This window comes from Equus przewalskii, chromosome X (genome assembly GCF_037783145.1).
Source record: "Equus przewalskii isolate Varuska chromosome X, EquPr2, whole genome shotgun sequence".
Taxonomy (NCBI): domain Eukaryota; kingdom Metazoa; phylum Chordata; class Mammalia; order Perissodactyla; family Equidae; genus Equus; species Equus przewalskii.
This window is the reverse complement of record NC_091863.1, coordinates 75,293,692-75,320,454: the sequence shown is the minus strand read 5'-3', so window position 1 is coordinate 75,320,454 and position 26,763 is coordinate 75,293,692. Positions and strand designations below refer to the sequence as shown.

Genomic DNA, 26,763 nt, shown 5'->3' with positions numbered 1-26,763 from the left:
TGAGAACAGTTATCCTAACTATTCTCTTCACTCTTTTGCTTAAACTATACTCCTCAAAAATTCATCGGCTCCTGCTTCAGTGTATTAGGGTATACATGCTCCTCCATATCCATGGAGGGAAGAAGAATGAAGAGACCAAACAGGAGAGCTTAGGGTTTTTGTTTGTTGTTTATTAACTTTGGCTTTGCTTTAGGCCTTGGGTTTTTGTTTTTTTTGTTTTTTTTGTTTTTTGGCTATCATTTAATAATTATGTCTTACTTACAAGGCACCACACTAGGCCCTTGACTACACACGTTATCATATTTAATCCTCACGAATATCTTATGAGGTATGTGCTGTTATAAGCCCCATTTTATAGATGAGAACTGTGTTTAAGCTTTCCCTACCCTTTCCAAACATCCCAAAGACCTAAAACATAAAATTATCTAGAAATGTGTCATTTATCCCAAACATCCTAATTCTCAATATCCTTCAATCCTAAATCGATGGAAAGTACATTTCCAGTACATTTTAGCATTTCATTATAGCATGTACTCTCAGCTTTGTCTAACCCTCTATGCTTTCCAACATCCACCATAAAAATAAAATTATAATTGTAGCTTTCAAAAAGCAAACAAACAAAACAACGTGAAAACATTGCTACTTCATATGACAGTCGTATGAGTAAAGGCAGACCTGCTTCGTTTGGTTTTCATCTTTGTGATCATTAAAGGCAAAGCAAACTTTTAAATTTAACTTTAGTAATCTTTAGTATCCATGATTGAAATAGACCTCTCTAACATACATCAAATCCTAAAAGTAATAATTACTAAGATCCTCTCTATGCGTGGCTCAGGTCAGCCTTCAGATATTAATGCTGGATCAAACTTGAAGTAACTTGTGCCCACCAGGAATTAGCCATTGGTGTTGCTATCTCAGTTCTTACTCAGTGCCATCCTCAGTCACCTTCTTCTTCCCTGCTGGGACCCCAAAGCATGTTGCACATCAAAGGTCTCTCTAGTGTCCATATATATAGACTGTAGGACCTTGGGAAAATTACTTGGCGGTTCTGTGCCTCAATTTCCTCATCTGTAAAATAGGCATAATAATCATTCCTACTTCCTACAGCTGTTGTGACAAATTAGATAATAAATCTGAAAGCATCCAGCAAGCTGCCTAGAAAACATTGTATTCAAGTCTGATCTATTAGGGAATAATCTTACCCAAAATTTGTGTAACACCCAACAATGGGAATTCTAAGAGAATAATTCACCGAGGTTAAACCATAGCACAACATTGCATTCTTAACATTATTCTTCCTTGCCACCTCTTCACTCAATCAAAATGCCTGTTTAACGAGCAATAGGATACCCATAAAATTCTCTCTTATGTTCAGGAGAGCAGGAACATTAGGTGACTCCTCTCCTGTAATTGCTGCGGTCAGTGAAAAACTGGTGCTTGGTTCACATTCTCCAGAGAAGATTCAGACAAGAACTAAGCACCAGGTATCTCTAGAGCAGTATTTTTCCAAGGATCGTTACTGGACTACCTGTTTCAAAATCACCTGAGGTACTTGTAAAAACATACAGATCCCTGGCCTCACCCACTTACCGAAACCACCTCTTGGAGTTGGGTCTGGACAGATATATACATATTTCACAAGCCCTCAGGTGATTCTCACGCACAATATTTTTTGGAACCATTTCTCTAGAGAATATTTTTAACCAGAGGACAGAACCAGGATCAATGGTGGTAAGCTCCGTTTCAGGAAGGGAACTTTCAAACATAGATAGCTCTCTATGTGAAGTTTCTAATGAATTTATTGCAGTCAAATCAGACCTGAAAGAAATTACCTGCTATGGGTCCATCTGCACTCTGGTCTTTGTAAATCATAAGCACTATAATTTCAATTATGTAAAATTTTAGAGAAGTCTAAAACTTGTGGTTTAAGAAATGAGAAAAAAGTTAATAAAGCAGTGTCTAGAAGGCATTGATTGTATTGTTCATCTCAACTTGAGGTTGGATGGAGATGGCTTAGGCAAGTCTGAAGACATTTGCACTTTGATAATTCAATGAGACTAATTCCCGCCATTTAGACTTGGAATGATGTTCTCACCTCTGGGAAACCTAGCAAGTGTTATTGAACGATCTACTCCTACAACATGCCTCAGCGCATCCTTAAGAGAGTGAACCTTTCTTAGTCTAATGTTGGGGCTATACAGCTTAATGGTAAGGACTTAAATAAAGTCTCTAGTCACAAATGTTCTTAAACCCAACAGAGATAACAGAGTCCCACTATCAGAAACAAAGATATGTACAGTCTATGTGTTTTAAGTAGTATGAAATTGTACTCGTAGCAGATATGTGAGATAGGGTTATGAGCAGTTTGAACCACTTTAAGCAGGCTACAAAAATCCAGAAATTCTTCCCTGGATATTGTTCTACAAAATTGGTATTAATTCCTTGTTGTTTTGACTCTCCAGCACTCATTCACTCTCATTCCAGTAACTATAGCTTAATTTTACTCCATGTAAAAACTCTGTTCTCAGTCCTCAATATTCCAGTGGATTTGGTTCCCTCCTTGGCTTTAGGGTTTGCATGTTACACAGTACTGTCCAACAAGATCTTCCTATACCCCTGGCCAGTGTTATTGGTTCAGATATGACGATGAAATTCCATCAAAGTCAATGAGATTTTTGTTAGGACTTCTAAGACAAAGTGGGCTCTTTGCCCACAAGATTTGAAGCTGGGAGAATATAGGTAGGTCCTGGAACTGTTGGCGGCTATCTTGCTACCACATGAAACCTGAGACTGATGCCCACAGACAAAGCTGGATTGGAAAGGAATTCAATGTTAATTACAATGCTTGAACCCTACACTCAGCCTTGCCTGTCTGAGCCAACAAATTCCTGAAATTTCAGCTACATTAGTCAATACATCCCCTTTTTATCTAAAACACTCACAGATTCTATAAAGCTTCACCTATTGTTAATCTTTACTAATAGCACAACTGAAGCTATGAGTCAATATGAAGGCTAACATTGTGAAAAAGCAATTTACCCAACAAACATCTATTGAATGCTTACTCTCTACCAATGGGTTTGAAGGTAACTTATTTGAGCACACCAGTGACTTTCATGCTGGATTCCACATCAGAGTTCTTGCAATGTTTTATTCTAATACCTTTTTTTAAAGTAATATTTTGTTCATTTGAAAACTATACTAAAAAGCACACTTGAATGAATTGTTTGTATATACCCGATTTGAATGCACTAGAAGTTACCAGTGCATTAATAATGCTGGTTGGTCAATTCATTTTTGTCCCCTTTACTGTCACTTGGAATATATTAAAAAGTCTTATAAACATGTTATTAGTTAGGAGGGTGATAACTGTGCAAATGTCTTTTCTCCTAAATTCAGTCCCTGCCTATCCATTCACCATAAAATTGTTCAAGCAGGTGCACTCTTACAGCATATGGACACCATACACAGTTAAATGCCAGGCAAGGCTCAGTTCATCTGTTTTGGGCACAGAGTACATGCTCTCATTACACATATTGTTGTTTAATTAAAAACAAATGTAAAACATATAATAATGCTATATTAAACAGTTTTAGCTCATAAGTTGTTTTGAGGTGGTTTGTAGCCAAAATAAGTATGATAAGAAGTGAAAGTTATTATTATACCTACTAATGACAATGATAACATCAAGTGTTTATTATGTATCAGGTACTATCTTGAGTAATTTACATGGATTATTCATTATACTCTTACAACATCAGGAAGCATATACTATTTTCATTTCTATGTTGCAGTTGAAAAAACTGAGACTTGCGGAAGTTAAGTTACCCTTGATTGTAGAGATGGCAAGTAACAGAGTTATGGTTGAGTTTAAATCCATTTAATCACCATGCTAAAATGTCCATGCTCTTAAAAACTCTGCTATTCTATCTTTAAATAGTTAGTGATTCAACTTTGAAATCTTTAAGTTTCTAGATCATTTTAAATGGTTTCAAAAATTGTCAACAAATTTTTGAAGGTTAAGTTCTCTTCAGCACCAACAAGTATTGTTCTGAAATGTACAATGTAACAAAAAATTGTTAACAATGTGTTAACAATTCCTACAACTTATATGTGTAAATGAGGATTGTCTAGCTAACTTTTTTTTTTAAGATTTTATTTTTTCCTTTTTCTCCCCAAAGCCCCCCAGTACATAGTTGTATATTCGTCGTTGTGGATCCTTCTAGTTGCGGCATGTGGGACGCTGCCTCAGCGTGGTTTGATGAGCAGTGCGGTGTCCGCGCCCAGGATTCGAACCAACGAAACACTGGGCCGCCTGCAGCGGAGCACGCGAACTTAACCACTCGGCCACAGGGCCAGCCCCTAGATAACTTTAAAAAAAAAGAAAATATACGCAAATAAACTGGATGCTAACACTCATATAAGACTGCTACCATCACCCATAGGTTTGGATTTAAAATTTTGGTGTGCGTAATGATAGCATCAATGTTTATATTGATTGACTTTCTAATAGGTGTATGTTGTCAATTTGAACTTTAAAAGTGTAGCAAATTAAAATTCCACCGTGTACATTTTCTTGTATTGATTTAATATTTTACTTTTAAAAGGTATTTTAGTTTTAAAGTGCCAATTTTTCTGCATCTTAAGTGACTAGCACAGTTGACACACAAAGCAAAACCAAAATAAGTGTTGAATGCAAGAAAGAGCGATGCAAGTTCTGGTTTACAATGCTGTATGAAAAAGTCAAGATCACTTCAGAAGTAAAAAGAGTGTTTACAGGAGTTTATGGACTTCTTTCTAATGGAATTTGAATCTTTTCAGTTGATAAAATGGTCCTTTCTCTTGCAGAATCAGCATTACACATCTCTGAATCTGTAGACTAGACCTGGGCATAATCTTCTACATTTGATGCAGGAGGAATGTGCCTCAACTTCTCTGGAGTGTTTCCTATATTGTGTTGCCCTCGATAGCAAAGTGATCTCTACCTATAGTGGACAGTTTTTGTATTAGAAACAAGCTTTTGTTCTTTTACTATAATGATGCAATGTCACTGGTTAGGTCATTCTCATAGGCCATTGCACATTTCAGAACAATGCTTGTTGGTGATGAAGAGAACTCCACCTTCAAAAATCTTGATAAGTTCATTGTATACTCTAATTTTAGACAAAGTAGATATGCTGAAAGACATTATTTTTATACATGTCCAGGCCCCATAAATTGCCAGGAGGACAGCATGCCATTAGTTAACTAATGCTGCATTTTGTCATTATAATTCAGTTAGGTGGCTTTTATTCTATGCTTCCCGTCTTTCCTTTCTACCCTTTTATTTTGCAGAAATACTTTCAGGGCCAGCCCTGTGGCTGAGTGGTTATGTTTGTGCGCTCTGCTTCGGCAGCCCAGGGTTTTGCTGGTTCGGATCCTGGGCATGGACATGGCACCACTCATCAAACCACGTTGAGGAGGCGTCCAACATGCCACAACTAGCACGACCCACAACTAAAAAATATACAAGTATGTACTGGGGGGATTTGGGGAGAAAATCAGAAGAAAAAAAAAGAAAGACTTTCTCTCATTTTGAATTTCATGGAGTCAAAACTTTACTAAACATTTAGTTTACCAAAGAAAGACATTAATAACTATCTTAGTATGTCTATAGACAAGACACTGGATGATTCTTAAGCAACAGCCCAAATGATGAAATGTTTGCACAAATACAGTATAATCACCATTTGGTATTTATTTCTGCAAATACCAAAGACTGAATCAATATTTTGACTTTCTATTTTATTTGTTTTTAAAATTTTCCCATGAGTGAGGAAATATAGTATGCTATGTTTACAAAACTTAATTATCTCTCTTTCTTAATGTGCTATCTGGACATTTCAATGAATTATTGCACATGGTTTAAACACATTTGCATTAATTTTAATAACATGCTCATTGTAAACGATTTATAGAATGCAGAGGAGTAAAAGAAGAAAATCACCCAATCTCACCATCCAAAGATAAGCATTATTATATATTTTGGTATAAATTCTAATCTTTATTCCTATAAGTTTGGGGTCATTTTTAAAATTTTGCATACAGATTTAGAACTTAAGATTTTTAAGCATTTTATGTTAATCAATATCCTTATATTCATCAAAAAAACATAATACTCAATGATTGGATATAATTCTACCATTTAGACTTCAGGGGAAAAAACATAGAACTTACAGTGTATAAAGGTTCAAAGATAAAAGAAGTTTAATTTCATTGACAAAAAAGTACAAGGTGGATGTTCCTAATTAATGGTATGGTTTTAGGGAGCCTGGCTCCTACTGTCTTGTGGCTCTGCCGTGTCAAGTACACAGCTCCCAATGTTACCCTGGGTGCTCCCATCACAATAAGCCAAAAGAGGAAAAGATTAAGGAAGGAAAAGTGTTTATAGGTTAAGCAACGCTTATGTAAAACAAAATGTATGCAAATAAACTGGGTATTGACACTGACATAAGACTGCTACTATCCCCCATAGGTTTGGATTTTAAGAGACAAACATCATTTCTGCTCACATTACATAGAAGAAAACTTAGTCACATGACCATACCTAACTTCAGAGCATGCTGGGAATGTAATCTAGCTTCATGCTCAAGAAAAAAAGGGAAACAGTCTTTGGTCAACAGCTAGCAATGGTTTTAGGTATTTTCGCCATAAGAATCTTTGCCATAAGCAGTTTTGCCACCAACATTTTCACCACACAACTAATTGGCTATAAAGGTAATATTTCCATAAAAGATAAAATAACTGGTTAATTGATGGTTTTGGTCTCACTATGGTTTCATTTGGTTACAAATGGTTTTCATTTCATTTCATTTGGTTTATAAAGTTTTCATTTGGTTACAAATATGCATCCTGGTATTTGGATGAAACTGATACTTCTGTTAATACAGAAAGACATTTTAGCAAAAAAAAGGAAAAAAAATGAGATGTCGAAGGAGGAGACAAATCAACAAGCAAAAAAAAAAAAAGTACAATGCTATGAATGAAAGACTTGGAAGACAAAGTGCTTAGGATGTAACAATCCACAAAATAAAATCAGATTTTTGCACAGTATTGCCATGAATACACACAGATTTAAATATTCAAATATTTGTATTCAAATGTTTTTTATTTTCATTTTTTGCAGTCAAGTGTTTTTAATTTTGTTATTCATTTTTCATGCTTCATTATGAAAACCATCTGTAACCAAATGAAACCAAAACTGTCAGCCAATTATTTTATCTTTTATGGCACAATTCCCTTACTGCCGATTAGTTGTGCAGTGAAACTTCTTGCAGCAAAGATGCTTATGGCAAAAATTCCAGACACAAAACCAGACATAGCTAAGCAATGTCTTCCATAACTACTGAAGTGAAGAATTTCTCTATGTTTGTTACTTAGTTAGATGTCTTATTTTGTTCATGATCTTACTCCCATGTTATCTAATGATGTATTTATCTTTTAGGTATGTATTGGGATATTAACAATTTATCTGTCTTATAAGTAGCAAATATTTCCATTTTTAATACCATTTTATTTTCCCTTATTCTCACAAATAATAGCTTCAAATATTTAAATTACAATTCTAGCAATATTTTGCTTTGTTTTTATTCTCAGGAATCCCATCTCTCTCTCAAGATGAGATAGTATTCACCTATATATTGTTATTTTATGTTTTCATTTTTTTAGATTTAAACCTTCAATTCATGTATAATACATTTTGATAATACAGTATGAAATATAAGTATAACTACATTGCTTCCTCTCTATGTAACCATTTCTATATTGCCATTTCCTTCCCCCACTGATTTAAATTGCTGTCTAAACTTTTATATATTCTCCAGTTCTGCAAGGATATGGCACCCAAAATGAGGAGGGAAAGTAGTGGTCAGATTTCGGTGACATTTCAGGTAGAAGACACAGGAATTGGTGATGAGAGTAGGATGAAAGAAAGCAGAGTGGAGGTTAGTCTGATGTTTGTAGCTTGTGAGACAATGGATGGGTGACACTATTAATGAAGTTTGTTAATATACGAAGAAGGTCATATTTGGGATAGAAGATAATTTCTGTGGTTTTAGACATTAAGTCAAGATGTCTTTTGAAATACTTAGTTTTAGATGTAAGGTAGGCAGTTGGATATAAGGTCTAGAACTTAGTATGGGATGTGAGCTGGTGCTTGGAGAGCCATCAGCTTGTTTTATCTATGAGAACAGTTTGGATAACCTGAATTGAGCATGTATACATGATCAAAGAATCTAGTAATGAATCCTGGGAAACTCCAAAAGCTGGGGAATTGGCAATGAAAAATAACAAGCAAAGTTAATTGAATGGTAAGGTCAGAGTGATCAGAGGAAAACCAAAAATGGTATCATATATGGAAACCGAGGGGAGATTTTATTGAAGGGAGAGAGAATGAACAATGTTAAATGCTGCAGAGATGTCAAGTTGAAGGAGGAATAAAAATAAACCACTGGCTTTCAGAATTAGCAGGTACCGATGACCTTCTTAAGAACAGTTTACATACAGTAGTGGAGGAAGAAGCCATATTCTAATCATCATATAGATATTAATACGGGTAAGTCTCATATATCATGTGCCTGAAGTGTGCCCACTCAAATACATATTCATAACAGATCTATGAGTTATATTACTAACAGCACTTTACAGATATTGAAAATCAGCTTCAAGAAGTTAAAAAAAAATTCAAAAGAGGTCACTCAGTTAGGGAGTAGCAGGGCCAAACCAATTTATTTATTGAGGAAATCTTGCTTATATTCACAAACATCAGTCTATTTTTATCCTTCTGATAAAAGTATGAGGAATAAACTCATACTTTTTCTCTTTCAATCCCTCTTTGTGGCTTCAAAAATTATGTCCTTTCCATTTCACCACATTGTGTTTCTGGCAGACTGCTTTTTCAATACCCTTTGGACTGGTGCTGAGATGGGGAGGGTAGTAGTTTGAAAGAAATGTAGGCTCATGGGAAAGTTTAAGATGAAGACTTAAGCACATTGGTAAATTTAGATTGGGGAGAAAGAAGCAATGGATCCAACTGAATATACAGGAATAAGGAGATTATTGATGGAGAGTGCAGAAAGCTGTGGAACGTGGAGTACAAGCTGACTCAGTTTTAGACGAAAGGATACATCATTTTTCGTCTGAGGCCGGAGAGAAAACGTCAGATAAGGGGATTACCTATATTATAGTCAAATTCAGAAGTAGAGAGAAGTTGACGTGGTTCCCTACTGAGCAACTATACTTTGTCTGTGATATAGGGGGCTTGCTGCTGTATATTGCGAGTGAGAGACGTAGAGAGAAGTTAAGGGAGAATGGTAAAGCTTTGGACCAGCTGCCATGGGATGTGTGATCAGGAGCTCTCTAGGAATAAGCAAAAGGATCATTAAGCAGCAGGGGAAAATTAGTGGAGTTTAGAGACCACCAATTTATAGTGGTTCCAATTTTGAGAACTGTGACAAACTGCAAAAAATGGTCCCAAACCTCCATTCCTCGCTATATCCCCTCCTTTGCAATGTGATATTGCAGCTCCTCCCTTCAAAAAGGGGAGTTCATGTTTCCACTTTCCGCATCTTTACTGACTTTGTGATTTGTTTTGGCTAATAGGATGTGGCATAAATGACATTGGGTCAGTTCTGAGTTTAGGTTTCAAGACTTCCACTCTCCCTCCTGGAACCCTGCAGCCACCATGGGAACAAGCCCAGGCTGCTGTAATGGATGATGACAGACATGAGATCTAGTCGCCCTCCATCTCCCCTTTACTCCAGCTGAGAGCCAGCCAACCCTCAGAAGCAGAGGCATCTTACTGACCTGAAGCTGACTTCAGATGCATGCGACAGCCCAGCCAAGGACAGAAGAAGCTCTCAGCTGAGCTGAGACTAACTTGTCAATACTCAGAATCATGAATTAAATAAAAGGTCCTTGTTATAAGTCATTGAGTTTGGGCATGTTTTTTAATACAATAAATAGCAAATAATTCAAAGGTATGTGATTTCCCCCCAAAATACTTAGAAGTCTTGAAGCAGGCCTGGCAAATAAGTAGCCAAATTTATTGAGTCAGCATCTTGGACTCTCCCAGAAGGTGAGCAACAGGACAAAGGGACAAGAAAATTAAAGGAGCTTCAGAGAGTGTTTGTAAACTGATCAACCAGGGGGGCCAGATGGGCAAGGGATGGAAATGAAGCCATGAATCGGCTAATAGAATGGACTAAAATTGGGGGAGGGGAAGGAGGTAAGGGACTAGAGTCACAAACATATGCCTTGATTTTTCAGACATGCCCTGAATAGAAATACTGGATAAAAACAAACCTTCATTCTAAATCAAAACTGCCCGTTATTTATTAACAATCACTTTAGTTGCAAACAAGTGCTGAATTTGACTTATGTGTCTGAACATTGTAACAAGAATTCCTAAAAGAAATGGATGGTTTTTAAAAGATACATTACACTTGAAGAATTAGTGACATACTAAATGTATTCAAGTTAGCATTTATAATGAAAATGCCATTCATTCAAATGCAATTTTCAGGAAACATATTAATTAGTTCTAGCTTGCCTTGAAAATAATACACTACTGCTTTACGAAAATAGGAAAAAAATAGCATAGTGTGCCATTTGATGAAATTCTTTGGTCCAAACATGAGAAAGAAGTCAAAGGATTCATAATTTGCTCTCCATAAGCTTCTGAAAACGTTACAACCTCTGAAATATATTGAAATTAACAGTTCTTACCCACCACAGCTGGCTGTCAGTAAGCACATTTGTACGTTTATTTGCTGCATAAGAAGCACACGTTCACCAGAATTACTGAAAATCATGCACTGTACTTCCAAAATGCACTTCCAAAAATGGAAGGAAATGTAACTTTCAGTGAATGCCCTACATGATTCTCTCTGCTAACTCCCAGTCATGTCATCTCTCTGGGCAGACTGGCATGGCCAAGACATTACAACGAGGATAAGGAAAGGTCCCTGGTGCCTTACAGCTAGGACGCAAACCTCCATCCTATATGCACAACAGAAAACTATTTTGGCAGCCACAAAATTCATCTAAGAACTGGTTGATTTTCACATTGTGAATGAGCCAGATTCATTTCCTTACTGAGAAAGTCCTCTTTATGTCCACAGGTACCCATCTAATTCTATTTCTTCTAGAAATAGACTAGGGGTGCTCTCAATGTCTCTGTAACACAGTAATTGTCTCAAGCTCTATCTCCATCTATTTCTCTTTATCTCCAAGTCAATCTCTTGCTGCCTCAATCTCTCTGGCCCAATTGCTCTACACACAAACACACACACACACACACACACACACACACACACACACACAGTGGTTTGCAGCACAAAAGGTAATTATCAAATGAAACTCACAAATATGTCAGTTTGAACAACAAAGTCCCCTCAGACCATATGTTAACCTGAAGAGTATTATAAAACATACAGACTCCTTGGTCCTACTCCTAGAGATATCAATCGAATACATCTGGAATTAGTTGCCAGTAATCTTATCTTTAGTTTTCCACATGATTTTCATGGTCAATCAGGATTGCAATTCACGTCTTGTTGGTATAAAGAGGCCGCTCACATCCTTTGCTACACTTTTGGAATATCAGCTCCCTCAGATATCTCTCTCCATGTCTGGATGTTTACTAAGAGAAGAGGTCAACAAATGGGAACTCTACATTCTGCTCCTCTTTGGGAGAACCTATCTTCTGAGGAAAAATAAGCCCCTCCCACAGATATACCCTTGGCAAAAGAAAGAAACATAGAGTCTACTTCACTATGTATGTGCAAATACTTGCCTATTTACGCCATCCTTTCAATATAAAATAGGAAAAGAAAAGGGGAAAAGGAGGTAACATTTACTGAGCACTCACAAATTTGCCAGAAAATAGGCTAGAAGCGTTTGCACAATCTCATTTTATTTTTCTAACAAGCTTACACATTAGATATGAGCAACCCCAACTTACGGATGCGGAAACTGATGCTCAAAGAGGAGAAGGAGTCCACTCACAATTCCACAGCTAACAAGGAGCAGAACAGAGATTCAAAGAACGTTTCATTGACCTAGATTTAGGAGCACAGCCTGTTACTCAGAGCCTCTGAACCACATACACATGCACGCTCAACACGTATTTCTTTTCTTTCCCTAAACAGCGCATGCTGTAGTGGAAAGAACACTGAAATAAGACTACCGAACTCAGGCTTCCAGCTCTAGTTCTTCCCCTAATTAGCTTTTGTGACCTTTGTGAACATTCTGAAATTTTCCGGGCCTCATATTTCTCATCTATTAAATAAGGATGGGATATGATGTGATTTCTAAGTCTCTTGTCACACTAAAATGTCCTAGCTGCCTCTATTATCCTTAAACATTGCGAGCCCAGTATGGACTCTACTGCGTGCACTACCCGGCATTTTCAGAACCTGATCTTCCTAATCACAGAATAACTCTGAGATAGTAAATATTCATCTCCCCTTATATATTGGAAATCTTTTTGTCTTACATCCTGTTGTCCCTCATACAAACTCACCACCTCTAAAATATATCAGCCCACTCAAGTGTTTCAAGATGCCTTCCAATTCTGACATCTATTGCTTACTTTGTGTTTGTAATGCACTTGACGGGCAAGTTATTGTAGAGTTTCTGCTTATAGAACCACTCTTTGGAGAAAGTGCTTTGTTTTTTTGCAAGACTGTCAATGATGCAGAGCAGTGCATTGGGAGAAGGCCTCCTCCACATCAAAAGGTATATTCTAAGCAGGAGTTTGAGCATCTGGAAAGGAAATACATTATGAACACACAAGTGAAATACACAGAAGTGTTTGATCAGAACGAGCACTGGGACCTGAACTTGAGTTCAAATCCAGCTATTACCTAGATGTTTAATCTTGGATAAGACATTTGACCTTCCAGGCTTTCATTTCACCTCTATAAAACGATTCTCCAAAGACAATGAAATATTTTGCACAAAATAGGAGCACTTGAACAGCTCTGCCATCTTGTAGGTTTCCCCAGACTGTTCATTGTCCTTCTCTCCTCTCTACTCAAATCTCTAACACCTCTTCTTTACCTTCTATTTCATTAAGAAAACAACAATTAGAAGAAAATATCTGCAGCCTTCCCACACCACATCTCCTCAACTGCCTGCATCCGTGCTCATATACTCTGACTTCCTTCCTATTACAGTGAAAGATACAATTCCCAAAGAAGATCAACTACTCCATTGGTGCCCTGGATCCTGAGCCCCTGGTACTTAAGGACTCTGGTCCTGCAACTATCCTTTTCTCTCCTGTATCACATCTTTCTCCCTCCTCCTGGATCATTCTCATCAGAAGTCTGGTTCTCATGTTTTAGGACCTCTCCTCTTAAATTGAAAAATAAAAACATTTAAAATAAAAACACTTTTGGCCCCATGTCCCTGTCTATATACCTCCCAATTATCTTTACAGCAAAGCTTTTCCAAAGAGTAGTCTATATTTTCCTCCAATCCCTTCTCAGTTGACTCAATGGTCATGTTTTCGTCCTTTAATTATTTCACCTCTTACCAGCATTTGACAGAGTGGAACACTCCATCCTTCTCTGGCTTTCTGACATGACCCTATTCTGATTTCCCTCCTATTTCAGTGGTTCCTCCATCTCAGAGCTCAATACTCTATTTATTTAACTCTACTCCCATGATGCTAAACACCATCAGTGTCCTAACAACTCGCAAATTTACATCTTCAATTCAAACTTCTTCTGTGAACACTGGACTCATATATCCACCTACATACTCAATATGTGGAAAGGCATGATAGTGTAGTGCTGCACAATATGGGCTTCCTAGGCAGGCCCCAGCCAAAAACTGAACATGACAGTGATACAAGAACTCATCATTTCTGACCAGCTGACCAGTGCAGAGCCCCTCTGTGAGCAACCTTTGTGCTAGAGCTCCCTGTGGGGCTGGTCAAGTACTTTCTCAGAGCTTCACCCAAGTCTGTCAGCCAAATGTGCTCCCATAGCCAGTACTCTCTTGAAGGGAGACTTGATTGACTCACTTTCACGGCTCACATAAAGGCTACAACTTTGAGCTCAGAGACACCAACGCTGGCAGAGAAGCGCCTCTTCCTTAGAAGTCTGAATTTTAGTTGTGGGGGGATCCTCCTCTAAGCTTTGAGGTTTTAATCATTCAGCCTCTTTCCTTTTGTTCCACCAGTCCAAGAGGTGATAGCTACTTCCTTTATTCGCTACTTCCCTAGAATTCTCTTTTGATCCTTTCAGGCAATTTACCTGGTTAATAACTTTATACTTAGTTTTAAAAAAATTGTCTTAAATTCTTTCTGATCAGATAAATGGTATTTCTCTTTCCTGATTTGACCCCGCCTGATGTCAGCATTATCTAATGACTTTCTCTTTTGAATGGTGAATATTCAACTTTCTTCAACCAATCCTGTACCACACCTCCTACATATAAGCATACTTCTCCTTAGTCTCCAACATTAGTTACATTCTATCATACATCAGTTCAATGTTAAAGTTATTTTGACTTTGCTAAAAGTAGTCTCAGCTTAACCTTATAGTCTATTCTTTGGTCATGTTTCCCTCCCTGATAAGAAGGTTTTGGGTTTTGTTTGAGTTAATGATTGTCTTGAATTCTATATATTATAATTTTCTTCACCTCAACCAACACCCTTCCTCAATTATATAAATATATTCTCAAAACATTCATACACATTTTGTATTTTATTATTATCATCCAAAGACTTATCTCTATACTCCATAATCAATCTATAAATCAAAATTGAGGTGAATTTATTACACACTAATTTGAGGACTATAGCCCAGGAGGACTTTTCCAGCAAGGAAGGAAGCTCTCTGAAGAAGTGGGGTATACAGAGTGGTTCTAGACCATCTTGGAACAAAGAGCATCCATCACATGTGACAGGAACATCTCTTTTACTACTGTCACGAGATGTTTTGCTAGCGCAGCAGGTCAGTGGTCACAAGGTGAGCACAGCAAGTTGGTGCTCAGCAGGTCAGTGGTCATGAGATGAGTTAAAGCAAGTCGGAAATTAATCTTTAGATTCTGGGAAGAAATGCTTATCCTCAAAGAAATGCTGATATGGAGGAGGCAACATTATCTTTAAGGGCACCATTCTTGGCTTTGGGACATTGTAAATGTTTGAAGCAGATGTACAACGCATGGTCAACAGGCTGCATCAGGCCTTTCTGGAAAAAAAAGGTCAAGCCGAATTAGTTTTAAACCCAATGTCTTCCTCATATACTCCAGTATATCCTATTGCTTTTCATTTATTCATCATCTCCCAGAGCCTTTCGGTCTCCTCCAGGAATTCTAGCTGTTCCCTGGGCTGCTGTTTAGCGGTTGTCTGGGAATTCCTGTCACTGGATCCCATCACCCTGAAGATTCTCGTAGACACCTTTTTATATTTTGCATCTCCTGTTTACACCTGCTTCTAAATAGACCAATCTCTAATGCAGAATCCAGCAGCTGATTAACAGGACCCGTCAGTATCATAAATTTTAAGGCTAAAAAAAATGAAGATGAAGTATGTAAAGATTTCAGCTGAAGTAATGAGAAAGTCAAGGCAGGCAAACCATACTAACAAAATGATAGATTATGATGTGATTTTTGGATCCTTGTACATATTCCATCTTCTTCAATGTCTGGTCCACAGGTGCCTGAATAACAGGAAGAATTTGCCAGGTGTTCACTCACTAGAAAAGCCATTTCAAAGAAACTGAGATGTCCATTTGGATTATGTGCCCAGATTATTTTCAGAGTAGCAATGCCACCATTAAATAAGAATGTTTTTAATTGTGCCTCATTATCTTGAATCTGCAGAAAATGTAATGGACCAGAAACCTGCATTTGTATGTATCTGTTTCTCTTTGGAAATTCAGATGTTGTCAGGGCCATGACAAATGTAACTAGAACACGAAATGTCTGCTACTTTAATAACTGACCTAACTTGGCCCAATTGATTTGGAAACTCATTTTAAAATATGTTCACATAGAAGTACATTCTAGAGCCAAAGTAAAAAGAAAACAAACAAAACAAGCAAAAAAAGACATGGGGAGCTGACCCAGTGGCATAGTGGTTAAGTTTGCCCACTCTGCTTCAGCGGCCCAGGTTCTCTGGTTCGGATCCCAAGGGTAGACCTATGTACTGCTCATCAAGCCATGCTGTGGCAGGCATCCCACATATAAAGTAGAGGAAGATGGGCACGGATGCTAGCTCAGGGCCAGTCTCCAACAGCAAAAAGAGGAGAATTGGTGGCAGACGTTAGCTCAGGGCCAATCTTCCTCAAAAAAAAAAGAAAGAAAGAGAGGAAAAAAGAGGAGGAAAAGAAAAGGCAAAAATGCCAACGAGAAAGGTATAATATCAATTCAGTTCACTCAAAAAATGATATTATGTCATGAAAGACAAAGACAAAAGTAAACTAATCGCTTCAGATTGATTACAACAAAGGTTTGATTGGTTTGCTTCTTGATGAGAAAAGAGAAAAGAACCATCAGCTGCTTTGACCAGGAGAGAGGAATTATATACTTTAAACCACTGACCTGAGTTTGTGATACAATCATATTGAAATTAAAATGAAGCTTAAATAATAGTGCCAACTGGAAAATCATATTAGGACTTAAAAGTTACCTTTTCAAGGGGGCTGGCCCCGTGGCCGAGTGGTTAAGTTTGCGCGCTCTGCTGCAGGCAGCCCAATGTTTCATTGGTTCGAATCCTGGGCGCGGACATGGCACTGCTCATCAAACCACGCTGAGGCAGCGTCCCACTTGCCACAACTAGAAGGACTCACAACAAAGAATATACAACTATGTACCGGGGGGCTTTGGGGAGAAAAAGGAAAAAAATAAAATCTTAAAAAAAAAAGTTACCCTTTCAAAACTAAACATTCTTCTCCAAAAATGGCTAGACAACCTGCACCACTTTCTGTTATTTTAAAAGTTACCACGAGAGGGCGATATCTCCAGGCCTCACTGTGGCTTCCCTCCCACTCAAAGCCTCAGACCGTCAAGGTTTTTTCAGACAATCCTCCCGAGCTAGTTCAGATTTTTCTGCAGTGCAAGTGAGTCTGCGCGGCCTTAAAGCCCGCAATTAGGCAGCATCCACTGACGTCCAAAACTTACATAATGCTGTGTGTGCGTTATTGCAGCGCTTCTCAGCCCTGACTCTGCATTAGCGTCATCCGGAGTGCTTTAAGAAAAAACAAATCAGATGCCCACGGCATGTCTCAGGATGGGGCCAGAATCAGTACACTGTAAAACCTTCCACAGTGAGGCTGTCACAGAGGAGAACACCGTACAGCCCAGTCTCAGGGTATCAGAAAACAGTGGGTATTGAGGCGTTTGAGGATTTCACATTTGTGTGACTGCCCGTTCCTTGTCTATAATACCATTGTTTCAGGGGACCTTATATTGAGGGAGACGTTTGAATCATCTTTCTATGACTATTCGTTTTATTCAGCCCAATATTTAAGATTAAGCTGCCTATAGCAGTCTACCTTTTATTATGTTTATTCTCATCTGGAAAGTTGAATACTTTTTAAAGGGGGTAATGCCATTTTATTATTAACGCTACTAAATTATAGCCAGGCAACCTTTGGCAGAGTACACTTTGCAAACTGTCATTTCAGCTCAATGCCGCAGAAATGGCTTTAATGTAAGAAGCATAGATGTGGATCCTCATACGAACAATGACCGAGTTAATAAGGGGGCATCTGCTCTGATTAACGCGGATCCCATCACTTCAATTCTAACTTCAGGCACACCACAAAACGAAAATGCATTGGAACTCAGAGTGAGTCAAAACTTTTTGTAAAGAGTTAAAGGTTTGTCTTCAAAGCCATTAAAAACAAAATCTGAAAACCAGATTTTGACATCCAGGAAAAAGAGAGGCATACCAAGGTTCTATTCCTATAGGTTGGGCGAAAATGACAGTCTGGTTTACCTAGGTTATCTATTGTACTACTGGTAAGTACTGCATGGTCAAAAGAGTCTCTGTACTCAGACAAAGGTCCTTTAAAATCCTAATTTTATAAATTGCTTACTATGCAGCATAGGCAAAAGACTTAACCTCTCTGAGCCTCTGTTGTCTTATGTTTAATAATAGGGACAATCACTATGTCACAGAGTTGTGTGAATGAAATGGGGCAACGAATGTAGAGAAAACGCCATGTTCATAGGTTGCTCAATACAAGGCAGCTGGTATTAGAGACTGTTTTGGTAACTGACATTTCAATTCTGGGACGTTCCATCACCGCTGCAACTGCCACGGCTGCTGTCAACTGCTTGCTCCCTAGGCATGTCCAGGGAGGTTAATGCCGGATCTCAAGCCTCACCCTCACTATTTGGTATTTCCCACTTGGCTGCTATTCGCAGTACCCCCACAAGCCACCCTTCACCAGGGCTTAATCATCATGCGTCAGGGAAACTACAGCCAGAGGACTGGAGAAAAAAAAAAACAGTGAAATAAAGTCATGTTGAAATGTTAATGGGGTCATGTTCAGCATTTGCACATCTCTTGGAATTCTTTAGCAAATGGATTTTCAATTAACATTTCACTGTCACATTGGGATGGGTCTGTCTTATAGTATCCTGTGACCCTTTCTCCTCCAGAAGCCAGGAGAGCAGCAGTATAAAATAGGAAGTGTAAATTATATTACATTGAAATTATATGTTTATCTTAATATTTACTAACTTGCATTTAAGTTAACTGGATAAGCTCCTCACAAGCAGAGACAGGTCTAATTCATCTTTGCATTCGGATCAAGCTCAAGAACTAGTACCAAAGAAATGCAAATTAAAATAAGGTTATCCATCCATCAAGTTGGCAAAGCCTGAAAGGCATGGAAATACCCAATGCTGGCTACAATCCAAACCTTTCTGGACTCAGCAATATGTTCAAGCAGCCTTAAAAATGTCCATGCCCTTCGACGTGGCAATTTCATTCCTGGTAATTTGACGTAAAGGAAGATTTAAGAAATGTTCAAAGTTGTAGTTTCAGTGTTCACGTAGTGTTGCTTATAGTACAGAAAAATAAAATAGGACATCCCCAGAAAAATCTTAAGTCATGACACAGCTCATGGTTTTAACCTAAGAAACGAGGTTTGATTCATAATAACTTTCCTACTCTAAATGATAGGAATCTATTTAATAACCTAATAACAAAGCAAAATGAGAACTGCCCTCAGCCCTCCAGTTTCAATTCTACCCCGATCTCACTCCCATTCTCACTACAGTTTTAAAGCCCAATGTCACATTCAATTCTTGTCAAGTTTCTTAACATTTTTGTTTTTCTCACATATGGTATTACCTCTCACACCATACCTAGATCTACCTGGCCTTTTAGATCAAGTCAGCATGTATCACTTAAAGCCTTGAAAGAGGTGGATGGGTGGCAATGAGTTGAGAGGGAAATGAAAAGTAATGGAGGAAGTGTTGATCACTTTGATCATTTTCACAGAGGTAGCCTGAGGATTGCTGAGTCTGTATGAAATAACTTTCAAAAAACTGCTGTAAGATGTGAAGTTATTTAAACAAGAGAGTATTAATTCTTTATTGACTTAATTTAAAGAAACCATACTTTAGACTCATAAAAATAGGGAAAAAAATGTTTTTACCCTAAACTCAGGCACTGTAGAATTGAACAGCCTTTTCCTTCTTTTTATAGTTTTTAAAGACAGACAAAGACGTGAATGTGGGAATTTGCTTTTAGGCTTTATCAACTATGATGTTATGTTCTAGTCAATTAGGATAATCTTGTAAAGAAATAAAGTTTGGGTGTCTGCTGTTGGCCTAAAGTGACAAAGTGTTTACTCCTATTTAGTCATCAACTATCACATTAGATAATATGTAATGATGAGTTATCTATCACCGAGCTGTTATGCAGCAAGATTAACATTTATACCTGTGAGGCCTAAAAATCTTGCATGTTAAAGTAATTCTTTTTATGGTAAGGGATGGTGAATGACTTTATCCCACAGCTTTTTCATTGTTCCAAGGAGCATTATAAGCTATAGTTTCAATATATATGTTTCATGTTTTTTATTTAAAGACACACTTCTTTACAACAGTTAGTAGAAATCTGAACTGAGAATGAGATTTCTCATTCCAGTTTCTTCAGTATGTTTTTATAGTTTATTGAATCTCAAATTATGAAACGTACGCTTTTTCAGTTGACTAAAGAATCGTTATCTTATAGAGGTTAAGAGAACAGACATTGAAACTAGCTTGCCTGGTACTGAATCACAGGTCTGCCTCTTTGCTGTGTGACCTTGGAGAACTTACTTAACCTTTCCTTGCCTTAAGCTACTCATCTGTAAAATGGGGTTAATAATAAGATCTACTTCTAGGGTTGCTAAGTGAGTTAATAAGCACAAAACTTTGAATGTGGCACAGAGTAAGTGCTACATAAGTATTAGCAGTAGTAGGTGTGCTCTCCAATGACAGTCTTGGTTTCTGAAATTCCTTTAAAGAAATCCTAATTCTCAAGTGTGGGAGTTTCCAGAGTGGAATGATTTCAGACGTAGGTTTTCCACAGTTTTGATACTTTTTGATTTTCTTTTTGTTTTCTTTTCTTTCTTTCTTTTTTTGGGGGTATGTTTTGTTATTTGATTTACTCGTAGGTCAAAATGACCAACAAGGTCTGGAAATTTGTTCTTTAAGCCATTTTTAGTTGAAGAGTAAAATTTGCATGGATTTTCTCTTGTGAGAACAGTGTTATTAGTTGAATTTGTTAGCAGGAATGCTAGACACTAAATTGCCATTCGCGTTGCTTATTTTCTCTTGCTAGCTTGTGGATCATTTCCATTGCTATGCTTATGTTCTTCACCACGAATTTGCCTCCGTTCCAACACTTACAATTTTGCCTTGACATTTAGTTCTTCTGGAATTTTCTCATTCACAGCTGTCAGAATTTAATCTCACTGTCAAAAACACAAAGAAAATTTAATCTGCATTGCAGAAGATTCAAAAATATAAGATGTTCAGAAAAAGTAGAGAAGTTCTTAACAACATGTCTTCTTCTTAATACGTCTAAGCTTGACGCTCTTCTACTTGGATTGTGAAGGCCCACTTATGACGGAAGGCAAGGCCAAAACAAGCTGCCTACAAATCTTAGAGGAACACCCACACAGTTTGATTTTTCATTTGCTTCTTTCTCACTGATGACCCTTTTCCTACTACTTGTTAAAGCTGGGAAAGAGTTGGAGAAACAAGAAAGATCCCGTTTATGTGACCCCTTTTGATCCTTGAATATCTCCTGTTTTTAAGTTCAACTGAAATCATAATAATATTATTAGCTATTTATTTATGTACATACAAGAAAGCAAGCACTGTGCTAGATAAATACTTTGCATATTTCAAAAAAGTTATTCTTGTTTTACAGAGGTCAAAACTAAGGCTCTAGAAGTTAAATAATTTGCCCAAAGTCATGTACCCTTGTAAGTAGCAGAAGCGTAATTCAATCACTGGCTGTGTTCTCTCCAGTTCACTGAGTAATGGTGACAGAGAAATTTAGAAAACGTGACCTGGATCTCAGACAATTTTAGTCAATTTTTCTCACGTGCACACACAGACACAAATAGCTACACATGCCTCACGTGAGTTTACTGCTACCATTTCCCTACAGAAATAGCTCTCTTCACCTAATCAAATTTTTAATTTTAAGCTTCAACCCATTATTTGTAGATTTTTTCAAAATATAGTGATAAGACAGTAAGACAGACTATACAAAGACTATATATATCTGTGTGTGTGTGTGTGTGTGTGTGTGTGCACTCCTCACACCCACCTCTCCCCATCTCCCGGCAGAAGACACAGAACACTAAACACTTCCCTTGAACATTCTTTGTTCTGGAACACAAGTGTGATTTTCTGCCTTTGTTTAGAGTTGAGAAAACTGAAACAAAGCAAGGTTATATAACTATTCAAAGGCCAAACAATGGTCAAACAAAATCTAAGAGTTTTTTTTCCCCTTTTGGCAGGGAAAGTTTCACCCTGAGCTAACATCTGTTGCCAGTCATCCTCTTTTTTTCCCTCTTCAAAGCCCCAGTGCATGGTTGTATATCCTTGTTGTAAGTTGTTCTAGTTCTTCTATGGGAGCCCCTGCCACATTATGGCAACTGCCAGACGAGTGGTGTGGTTCCACGACCAGGAAGCAAACCCAGGCCTCCGAAGCAGTGATAGCACTGAACTTTAACCACTAGGCCACCAGGACTGGCTCTAAATCTAAGAATCTTAATGCTCATAAGTCCAGTAGCAAACCTTTATATCCAAACCTTCATATCATCCATTTTTTCTAGTATAAACATATGATGCACTTTTTCCTTAATAAAGAAGTATATCTACAGTGTAGCTAGACTATAACAAAAATGGTAATAGCTTATAAGTTTGAACAAATATGTAACGGCATATAGGCATCATTATAATATCATACAGTGTATTTTCACTGCCTTAAAGATCCTCTGGGCCCTGATTATTCGTCCCTCCCCCAACAAACACCCTTGGCAACCACTGATCATTTTATTCTCTCCATAGTTTGCCTTTTCCAGGATATCATATGGTTAGAAATGTACAGTAGGTAGCCTTTTTAGATTGGCTTCTTTCACTTAGTAATATGTATTTAAGTTTCCTCCATGTCTTTTCATGGCTTTATAGCTTATTTTTTTTAGTGGTGAATAATATTCCATTGTCTGGATGTTTTACAGTTTATTTATCCATTCACCTACCTAGGGACATCTTGGTTGCTTCCAAGAATGCACAACACCAAGAGTGAACCTTAAGGTAAACGGTGGACTTTGGGTGGTTATGATGTGTAAATGTAGGTTCATCCTTGGTTAAAAAAAAGTACCAATCTAGTGAGTGATGTTAATAATGGGGGGAGGCTATGCATATGTCGGGGCACGAGGTATATGGGGAGTCTCTGTATGTTCCTCTCAATTTTGTTGCAAACCTAAAACTGCTCTAAAAATAAAACTTTTATAAAAAAGGTAAAATCTTTGGGAAAACAGATATACAATTGATTTAATGATTTAATGTTGAACAGGAAAATGATTTCAAATATAAATAACTACATAAAATAACATCTTTAAAATATTAATAAGTCAATTTCATAGAAGCAAAAGTAATATGAAGATGTGAATGATGAACAAAGGAGAAATACAAATGTGAACAGAAAAAACTTTAACCTCTGAAACCAAAATGAGATCTATTTAGTAACCAGTCAAGCGTGGCACATAACTTATTGCAACTAATAACAAGGGTAATTTACGCTCCTGACATTAATTTCAATTACGATATATTGAGGTATGACAATAGATCACGTGAGAGAGAGAGAGAGAGATGGGGGGATTGTTTGTTTTGTCTGTTGCAAGAGCAGGGGAAGAGGAGAGAAGAGTTCAGGAAGTAGAGATTGTTCCAGAAGCCTAAAGGTCATCAGTGAGCCGTTTGAGGCTACCCACATACACATTTGGTAAGATAAACACATCCAGCTACAGTGCCCAGCAGATCTCATTAGTGATTTTTGGAGGGATTAGATATGAATCATCACCTCTATCTGCTTCCTGCAGAACACGGTCTGCCTGATACAATCTGCATGACTCATAGCGTGCTTGAGTCTTAGGTAAAATATGAAAGAAAATATATTTATGTATGGAAGTCAAGCTCATCCATATAGAAGGGCTCTCAGTTTATGGCTCTTATTATCATTATCACCATAGGGAGTTACTGCAAACACCTCCATCTGTTGACTGTAGAATGACTGAACAATATATCATGCGCTTTGATTTAAGAAAACTAGGGCATATAAAGTTATTACATAGGAGATTAAATCCTAAACAATAAATCTTCCAAATGGATAAATTTTAGCTAAATGTAAGCCAAATTTTCTGACAAATTTATGTTTCCAATGACAGGTTACAAGCGGTTTGTTACTTTGGTCCAGTCCGCAAATGTTGAGAACTATTTCTTTTCCTGTAAGAAATCTGGGTCTATAGCTAAAGTAATCCCCACTCCTCAGTGGGCTGCCAAAGCCACACAGACTTCTCACCATGCAGGGCTTATTTCGAGCACAGGAAAGACACAACCAACAACAGAGGCTGTCAGAAAACCAGCAGGGGAGAAACCACAATGGAAACATGTTTAAAATCATAAACACCCCCTATCACTATACAGTTGACAGTAAACTGTCCCCTGCAGGGAACAAGATTATTTGAAGTGTGGTCTTCCAAAAAAAAAAAAATGGGTAGAGATCATTCCCTGTTGTACTGCTAGTGTTCGAAAATTGATTGCAACCGCTTACTTGTTGGGTAGAGATTGAATTAGGCAGTTGCAATCAAGCTTGCCAAACATCTTATAGCATATTAAACAGAAAAATGGAAGTCGTAAATTTTAAAATGAAGGAAAGAAAGAAAGCCGGAGAGAAAGATAACCCGCCAGGGACATATGAGCTGCTTTTTGCTTTGTGTGATAAGGACAAGCTATTCGACTACTGTAAAAACAAGAGGAATAAAGAAAATAAAACTTAAAGATGGTAAATATACAACCAATCACCTCAATCTGTCAGCCAAATCAGTTGTGCATTACTTGCACACTAAGAAACAAATCAGGAAAGATTCAGGGATTTAAGAGGAATTGTTGGATGAAAAGGCATAGTGGGGGACTTTCTTGGAGCTGTTTTTGCATAATCAATGCTCTCTTTTACTTATACTGTATGTTCAGTGTTGAATGCTGCCACTTAATTCTATATTACAGATCAATAAAAATAGAAAAGATTTATAAAGATACTTTTACTTATTTATTTATTTATTTATTTATTTTTGAGGAAGATTAGCCCTGAGCTAACTGCTGCCAATCCTCCTGTTTTTGCTGAGGAAGACTGGCCCTGAGCTAACATCTGTGCCCATCTTCCTCTACTTTATATGTGGGACACCTACCACAGCATGGTGTGTCAAGTGGTGCCATGTCCACACCCGGGATCCGAACCGGCAAACCCCAGGCTGCCGAAGCGGAACCTGCACTTAACCTCTGTGCAACTGGGCCAGCCCCAAAGACACTTTTATTAACACTCAACTTATGTTTGAAAAGAATAGCTATACTCATTTTCAAGGAGAACCCCAAAGGATAGCTTGGGAGGAGGGTGTTAGTCAAAGTATCTTCTACCACAATCTATCTTCGATAAAAAAAACAAGGATAAGATGAAAACTAATGGCCAATTGTCAATTTTTCTATTGCTTTAACTTTACTGTTCTTCTATATACAAGTTTCTTTTCTGATTTAACAACATGGACATTCATTTCATTCAACCAATATAAGCATTACATATAAATATTATATATTATATTGTGTATATATAGTCTGTTCTGCTACAATGCTATAACAAGGTTTACGTATTGCAAAAATCACTGCACTATACAAATGTGCAATAAAAACTGAAGGACTCATGGGGAAAATGGAGTTAGGATGAAGTTTGGTTTTTTTTGTTTTGTTTCATTTTTGTGAGGAAGATTGGCCCTGAGCTGACATCTGTTGCTAATCTTCCCCTTTTGGCTTGAGGAAGATTGTCGCTGAGCTAACATCTGTGTCAATCTTCCTCTATTTTATGTGAGATGCTGCCTCAGCACGGCTTGAAGAACAGCATTAGGTCCATGCCCGGGACCCGAACCTGTGAACCCTGGGCCGCAGACATGGAGCACACAAACTTAACCACTATGCCACCAGGCCGACACCAGGATGAAGTTTTCAAGTGTCGTGTGCCTATCCTTATTTTTTCCATGAGCCTTGTAGTTTTTACTGTATTATATGTATAGCACAGTGATTTTTAGGACTACATATGTATTAGAAGAAATTCATATTTTCAAAATAAGCATTATAGCAAAAACTCCTGGATATGTACATAATATATCCAACCTAGGAAGAAAGCTCTCCTTTCCCACCCCAGGACTCTAAACTTAGCATGCTCATTCATCCATTAATTGCTTTATTGAAATGATAATCATCACAGTTTTGAGTGAACACCAAGGTCACTTTTTTCTTATAACCAGAGTACCCAGATGGCTAGTAAATAGATAGTATCTTTAAAGTAGAATGACCCAAATGTTTCTCTTCTGATTTATTACCAAATAAGTGATCTTCTGTTGACACAGAATGGTATATACCTTAATCCAAATTGTTCTACTGGGACTCTGAAATACAAGAAAATAGGAAAGAAAGTCTCAGAAAAATATAGATTGTGAAAGGTCGGTTCTTATTTTATATACAGCTTTTTCTTAATATATACTGTTATTCCATCAGCTGGGCTTAAAATTATACATGGATCTTGCATCATACTAAGCATATTTAGAATGAAATTAGCTCAGCTCTAACACCCCTGATTATAGTCTCACAGGGGACGAGAGGATGAAAGACCTGAATGCTCATGCACAAGATGTGAGCAAATGATAACATTACCTTTAAAAGCTTAAATTACACAGGGTGAGAGAAAACAAGTACCGGATCAACGTGCATAGTTTGTGACAGGAGTTAACAGAATTTGTTTAGTTATATCTTTGCAGCTATTTTCCCTAAAAGGAAGGATGGTTTTTTAGAAAAAGTATTATGATGAAAGTTAACGTGCTGACTAATTGCTAAGATGTGAAGCAGCAGGAACCACAAGACGTTGCCAGTGGGTGTGTAAAAACAGACAATCACTTCAGAAAACTGACTGGCAGCTTGCAATAAAAT

The 26,763-nt window shown here is 37.6% G+C and overlaps 1 long non-coding RNA gene across 4 annotated transcripts in view; it reads right to left on the bottom strand.

The window, feature by feature from the left end:
- LOC139080951 (uncharacterized) overlaps window positions 1-26,763 on the bottom strand; it is a 158,723-nt gene that overhangs the window by 98,817 nt on the left and 33,143 nt on the right. For 2 of the 4 annotated variants that reach the window (XR_011535842.1, XR_011535844.1), the window contains exon 2: window positions 26,199-26,225. The exons of the other annotated variants lie outside the window; for them this stretch is intronic. This is a non-coding gene — a long non-coding RNA (uncharacterized lncRNA). The remainder of the gene's footprint in view (window positions 1-26,198; window positions 26,226-26,763) is intronic. 4 annotated transcript variants of the gene reach the window in all.